This window comes from Sturnus vulgaris, chromosome 9, assembly GCF_052056855.1.
Source record: "Sturnus vulgaris isolate bStuVul1 chromosome 9, bStuVul1.hap1, whole genome shotgun sequence".
Taxonomy (NCBI): domain Eukaryota; kingdom Metazoa; phylum Chordata; class Aves; order Passeriformes; family Sturnidae; genus Sturnus; species Sturnus vulgaris.
In genome coordinates this window covers 28,744,165-28,751,065 of record NC_142251.1, presented here as the reverse complement: position 1 = coordinate 28,751,065, position 6,901 = coordinate 28,744,165, and the positions used below count along the sequence as shown (strand labels likewise).

The 6,901-nt window shown below is 51.1% G+C and overlaps 1 long non-coding RNA gene across 1 annotated transcript; it reads left to right on the top strand.

The window, feature by feature from the left end:
* The first annotated feature begins 1,278 nt into the window (after positions 1–1,278).
* LOC148222876 (uncharacterized) lies at positions 1,279–6,640 on the top strand. Its single transcript, XR_015805546.1, has 3 exons — positions 1,279–2,278; positions 2,813–3,038; positions 6,181–6,640. It is a non-coding gene; the product is annotated as an uncharacterized LOC148222876 (long non-coding RNA).
* Positions 6,641–6,901: the final 261 nt, after the last annotated feature.

Here is a 6,901-nt window from a genome sequence, read left to right as displayed (position 1 = left end):
AAGTGTATTTTCCTATTTGCATAAATTTCACTGGTGTTTCATAGCTCAAAAGGCATTGCCCAGCTTTGCTGTGGGTTGAAGAGTGAGGGAGGAAACTACATTTGTGTCACACACACAAAATCTTCTCCATCCTCTTCAAGCGGAAAACACTGGGTGAGCTGCTCAGCAGCTTTGTCCCAGGTTTGCCCTTTGTGCCAGTGGCTGGAGTGGTCCCCAGCCCTTGCTGGGCTGTGACAAGAAGCACTCAGGGTGTCACAGCCCCTGTGTGTGTCCCCCGTGGCTGGGGACATGGCCATCCCTGGATGAACGGGCCGGGCAGCACTGAGCCATGGCAGAGTGTATATTACAGATGTGCTGTAAAATCCGTGGGTGGGGAAGGAGATGGGTGAGCTGAAATCCTGACCGGTCCTCAGCAGCATCTCCGAGAGGCCACCATGACCCCAAAGCTGGTGCAGGAGGTGGGCAACACTCATCCCTTGATCTGTGTTCCCTGATTTGGTGCTCAGCTCCCACCCTGCTGCTGTCTCCCACCTCTTCTCTCCTCCTAGGATTCCCCTCCTGAAGCCGCCTCAACCTGCTGTGGCACCTTCTGTCAAACGCTTCACACGTTTGTCACCAAAATGTTTTGGCAGCAGCAGCATCTCTAGGTTTTGACATAATCCCGACAGGAGACTTTCTCAATTATTACTAATGGAACATTATGCTCCTCTTTGGGAACTCCTGCATGAATAAAAAGGGTCATTAATGACATCTGCGCACAGCCCGGAAATTATTAGTCAATGCTGATACAGTTTTATTTTATTTTTTTAATTTTTCCATATATATTTTCTTAAGCTCCTGCTAATTTCCCACCTTGCCTCCCACCCCCTTCTCCAAAGTCTCCCGTGCAAAGTGGAGCCGAGTGGGTTATTGTCAACGTTCTTGCTTTTGTGCAGGTAAATGCTCTTCCCCTCCCACCCTTCCTTCCCTTCTATTCCCTCTTGGCTTATTTAAAGATTGTAGCTCTTGTTTCAGTCCCAAGAGATCCTGTCACACCTTTCTCTGGGCTAGATTTTATTGCCAGTCAAACTCAAATATTTCTTGGACTTGGAGGAATCAATATTGCCCCGGTCCTACCAAGGCAGTGCTGGAGAAGGAGCAGTAGCCTGCGTCCTGCTGCCTGTGGAGCTCAGGGTGGCCTGTCCCCACCCCTGCAGGATGCTGGTGGCACACAAAAGGTGCTGAGAGAGGGACTGGAGGTGTCCCCAGGTGCCACACAGCGTCATGCAACAGCTTGGATTGTTTTAGAGGACTTTCTAGACAGCAAATAATTGGGGTTTTTTTCCTGTCCTTCTGCCAGGTATTCCATTTCCTCTGCTCAATACCCCTAAAAGCTACCTAGACAAGGATTTTTCTTCACTTTTTCCCCCCAGATTTCTGCAGCAATTTGAGGAACTGTGACAGAGCCCTACAGAGATGTGACAAACAAAAGGTGTCTCTGCCCTGAGCCATTTCAAAGTCACAACTACTGAGGAGGTGACAGGTGCAGGGAGCATCTGTCCCTTGTCCTGTGTTGATAACAACATGTGGGTCTGAGCTCTGGGCCCATGGCAGGACAAAACCCTGAGGTCATTCCTCTTGCTGCATCCCTGTGCCAGCACATGAGCTTTGGAGGCACATGTAGGGCTAAGTTTTATTCCCAAAGAGGGGAAAGGAGAGGTTTGGGAGGATGGTTAAACTTTTGGTGGGATCTCTTATGGCTTGTGGAAGAGGAGAAAACGGATGTCTCCGCTGACTCAAACCTTGTTTTTCTTTTCTGGATTGGTATCAGCCAAATAAGCAGCACAGAGGCTGGAGATGGTGTTGGTTTGTGCCCAGCAGGGAGGATCTCGGTGTCCTGAGGCCACTACAACATGCCCGATTCCACAGTGAACGCTGCTTCCCAATTTTTTCCCAATTTCCAATTCTGCTTTCTGGGAGACTCTTCCCAAGCCATCGGCTGTGACCTCGGGAGACCTGGGTGCTGTGGGGCTTTGCTTGCCCACCAAGGCACACAGGGAGCACCAGCTGGGCCACAGGATTGGGTGGGAGATGTGCCAGTTGTCCTGTGGGCCCTGGACTCATGGCAGAGCTGCTGCATATCCCTGGGGAAGGCCAAGCAGGGACCACCAGCATCCATCCACACCTGACACCTGGGTTAAAAGGTCGGCGCAGTAACTCTGAAAAGAAAACAACTAAACAAGAAAATAGACTCCTCCAAAAGAAAGGGAAAAAAAGAAAAACGTCCCTCAGAGAGAAGGTATTTCAACCCCTTGTTGATTTATGAGCTACTATAGGATATTGAGACGTTATTTACAATCGATATTCGCTCCTGCAAGGCTCCCGCCGGAGCCATAGACCCCGCCTGGCGGAGTGGAGCCCGGCCAGCCTGCTCCATGGAAGTGCCAGCCGTGTCCTGCTGGAGCAGGCCATAAAGCTGGACTTTAGCAGCTGTATATCTCCCAGGAAATGGGCCTGGTTACACGTGTCTTTGGGCAGCTGACACAGGGATGTAGTTTAGGGCTAAGACAGCAGTTCAGTAGCAGAAACCAGCATTCCTCAGTAGTGAAACCTCTGGTGCTCCGTGGCCTTTAAGGTGCAAGATGGAGTTGTTCACTTGACTCGTAATGGAACTGGGCCAATTGCGAAGCCAGCGCTGGGTTTTATTCCGGGATTTTATCTTTAAAGGGGGATTTGCAAACACTTTAAGGAGGGGGGGGAGAAAAAAATCATTCAGCATAAAATTGCATCCTGGCCAAATTCCAGTTTGGGTAATTACATTCTCTTTCTGTAGTGGCTGCAGGACAAAGGGCCATTCATCACGCTCCAAAGTGCTGCAAAAGGCTCCCATGTTCCACCGGAGAAGTGCCCGCGTTTGAAGCAGAGCGAGAAAGTTTTCTTCCCGTGCTCCGGGCCACTCTGGAGGGTAATGGAGCTTGGCACTGCTTTTTAGGATCCTTTTGGGTGAGATAGAGGGGCAAGGACCTTGTCGGGAGCCGCTCAGGCTCCAGCAAAACTGGGTAAGTAGGGCGCTGAGCAAAATAGATTCCTCGCAGCCTCCCGTGGCTCGCCTTTCACCCCGAGGACGTGTCTGCCTTTGCAGAGTGCCACCAGAGCTCCAGGGGATCCCGCTGGAGCAGAGGAGCTGGATTTCCTCCCTGCAAACCTCCCGTTTTGGAAATGCCAATGAGCAAGAAACTGGGTCGCATCCAGCTGAGCAGGGCTCAAGGACTTGGGGTGCGTTCAGAAGTGGTGCAGGGGAGCCTGGAAGGACGTGGGTGCTCTGCTTTCTTCTTCCCAGCTCTCCATACAGACAGAGAAGAAATATTTGTAACCCTTCCTCCGGCTTTCCAGCTAGAGATGGTTACACTTAAGTAGTGGACCGCAGTTTTCAGTGGAGCACTGGGTATTAGGATGGGATTCCTGACTGCCAGGGTGGTGAGGAACTAACTGGCACAGCGTTCCCAGAGAAGCTGTGGCTGCCCCATCCCTGGAAGTGCTCAAGGGAAGGCTGCACAGGGCTTGGAGCAACCTGATCTAGTGGAAGGTGTCCCTGCCCACGGCAGGGATGATTTTTAGGACACCTTCCAAAGCAGAGCTATGGTTCTAGGGCTCCTCAGCTCCCTGGTAGCTCTCTCTGCAGCCACTCCCTGTGCAGCAGGGTGAGGCCCCATGGTGGCAGCCCCGGTGCTCAGGTGAGGAGGCAGCAGCAGGAGCAGCAGCATCTCCACAGGGTGAGGAGGAGCCGTGTCTGAGTGCCCCCAGCAGCTGACCTGCCAGGGAGCATCCTTGGCCTGTGTGCCTTGAGAGTGTCCCTTTAAAGCAATTTGTAGACTGTTATCCTGTATCATTAACCTAATTAGTGTAATTGCCGCCATTTATGTAATGAGTATAAATACTGGAGGAATCCCATAATTAGGAGATGTAATTAGGTAATTAATAGATGACATGGTAACAAAAATCCAGGGGAAACTTTGCAAGGTGGACAGTGCGTGTGTGTGTGTTTTGTGCACGTCTGTGTGGCTGCTCTTGCCAGGGTCTGCCACAGATGTGCTCTGGGGTGGCTGGAGCCCCTCCATATCCCGTGGGCAACCTAAAGGGACCTTCAGGTGACGTGAGAAGGCTCTCTTGGAGCTCTACAGACCTTGCAGAGGGCACCTGGAGGGCCAGAATTCGCTGAAGGGGAAGAGCAGAGCTGTGGCCATAGCCTTGCCACGGGGACACAAATTGCTTTTAGATCCTGGGAGAAGCAAGGTGAATTCAGCAAGGTCTGAGACATTCCTCAGCCCTACTGGAAGGTGGCTGGAAGTCCCATTTGTCCCACAGTGCCTCTCTGCTGGAAATAGCATGACAGGAGCCAGCTCCTGCACCAATAGCCCGACCAGAGGGACCAGAGAGGAGCCCCAGGGTGCACTCGGCTGCCTGATAAAGTCTCTTAGTTCTCCTGTGGGTTTGGCTTAGAAAAGTGATTGGAGCTGGAAATTGTGTTTGTGCTGTGAAGAGCTGATAAAGCTCCTGCTGTGCCTGAGGAGAGGTTTTTTAGAGTATAGTGAGTTGTGAGTGCTTGAGCTGCACCCTTTCTGGTTGTTGAAATGTTGACTTTTTCCTGCTGCTCTCTGTTTCTTGCTCCTCCCAGCCCATTCACACTTCTAGAGAGCTTACATATCCAGATGTATTCGAAGAAAATAAGTTGCAGATAAGGGAAGTTTTTTTTTTGTTGTCTTTTTGGTGTGTCGATCATCTCATTGGCACCTGCCAGGAGGAGCCACTGCCACCAGATTCCAGTGGTTGACGGGGGCCTGGAAAAAGAACTGGAGGGACTTTTGGCAAGGGGCTGTAGCTGATAGGACAAGTGGCGATGGCTTCAGACTGACAGAGAGGAGAGCAGGGGTAGATTGGATATTGAGAATAAATTCTTTAGTCTGGGACAGCCCAGGGAAGCTGTGGATGACCCATCCCTGGAAGTGCTGAAGGCCAGGTAGATGGGGCAGTGGAAGGTGTCCCTCCCCACAGCTGAGGCTTGGAACAAGAAGCTATTTAAGATGCCTTGCAGTCCAAAGCATTCTGTGATTCTGTGATAAGCCATAAGTATCTCGGTGTAGGGTGTCTCCCCTGCCGAGGGTCCTGGGCTCTGCACTCCACCTTGACCAGGGTACCCTGGCTTATTTTGAAGAAGCCACCGACTTTGTGGCTTTTCCTCCTGGCCTCTCCACCTCCCGTTTTGCAGTATGTTCTCTCCAAAGGATGAGCTGTTTTGCACTGCTTGGAGGAGCACTGCAGCCAGCAGGAGGTGACCCCGGGACGTGCATCACGGGGAGCTCAGCTGGCAGGAGAGGTGAGGGTTTGTGCAAGCCCTGGGTGGTCAAAGGCTGCGGAGTCCCTGGGACCAGCAGCTAGAGGGAGATATGACCCCACGCTGAGGGCCAGCCTTGCCTGTGCCGTGGATTCCTGTCGAGATGCCAAAGAAAATCCTCCCAGCTTTGGAGCGTTCAGGGTCCATGTAATGAACAGCCACAATGCGGACTTCATTACATAGCACAAGTAATTCTTGGGATTAAAGACTTTAGAAATGGCTCCTGCTGCAGTTTCTGCCAAAGTATTTCTTAGTCCCTGTCTACGTGGGAAGTTTTATCAGGTGTATCATGATCAGTGGATGTAGGTCCAGTTACACCAGAAAGGGTCTGTCTAGACATTTTAATTCCACTATAAAAAGGGCCTTTCTTTCCTTCTTGAATTTGCTTGCACATGCCCTTCACAAAATCAGGGCCTGCTTCATCAGTGGAAGAGCCTCCATGTGATGTTTAAATAGCCACCCTGGACTGCATCAAAGCCCCCTGTGCCCCGAGGCCAGCAGCTCCTGCAGTTTCCCAGGCTCAGGGATGGGGAAGTGGATCGATGCTGCTGGGCTGGAGGTGGCTCTTTGTGTCCAAAGCAAGCACATTGCAGGACACTGCTGCAGTCTTTCAGCTTGACCTTCCTCTGCCCCTCTCTGCTTCCCAGTCCCTTGTTTCGTGCTCCCCAGTCTCCCACTCCAATGGGATGTGTCCTGTGGGGCACCATGAGCTGAAGTCTGATCCTTCCCCTTTATCCGGTTTGGGGATTTGCCTGCTGAGACACAAATTTGCAAGAACCACGTTGTGATTTGTCTCATTTTCCATGCAGTGAGCTCTGAGACCCGTGTGATCTCAGCTTTAAACCTGTTCTGAGGCCCTGCAGCCCCTTGTCCTCTGCAGAGCTGAGCGAAGGTGCTGCAACTCCTACCTGTGATCACGGGGGGTGACTCGGCTGCTGGCTCTCTAAGCCATGGACTGTGAGGAATATCTGCCTCCCTCTGCCCTGGCCCATCTCAGGGGTGAGGATTGATGCTATTTCTACATTTTGCCCTCATTTTGCCCTTGTCTTTGCCCTCGCCAGGTACCAAGCATTGATTTATGCTTGTTGCCATGTCCAAACCGCTTTAACACAGACCTCCACTGTGGGTGTGGAGCAGCCATACTTTCTCTTGCTCTCCTTTCATGATAAAACCCCTTTTTCCTGTGTTTCTGTACCCTCTTCAAGGCCTAACTCTGCCTGAGTCCTGCCAACTTTCATTTTGTTCCTGCATTTCTTGATTTCAGATGTGTCTTCCTTCGCTGATCTCTCCCCACCTCATCTTTTTTCCTTTGTAGTCCTAATGATGTGTGAACACGCTTTTCCCATCAAGCATTGTTCCAGGCTCAAAGCCTTGTTTGAATGACTGTCCCACCTAACTAAAAAAAAAAATTTAAAACTACATTTCCTCCATGTTCAAGCCCTCAAGCTCTTCAGTTGTGCTGAGTGCATTATTAATATTGCAGTTCTGCCCTAACGTTGTGCATCTTCTCTAGTGAGCTTCATTTATCTC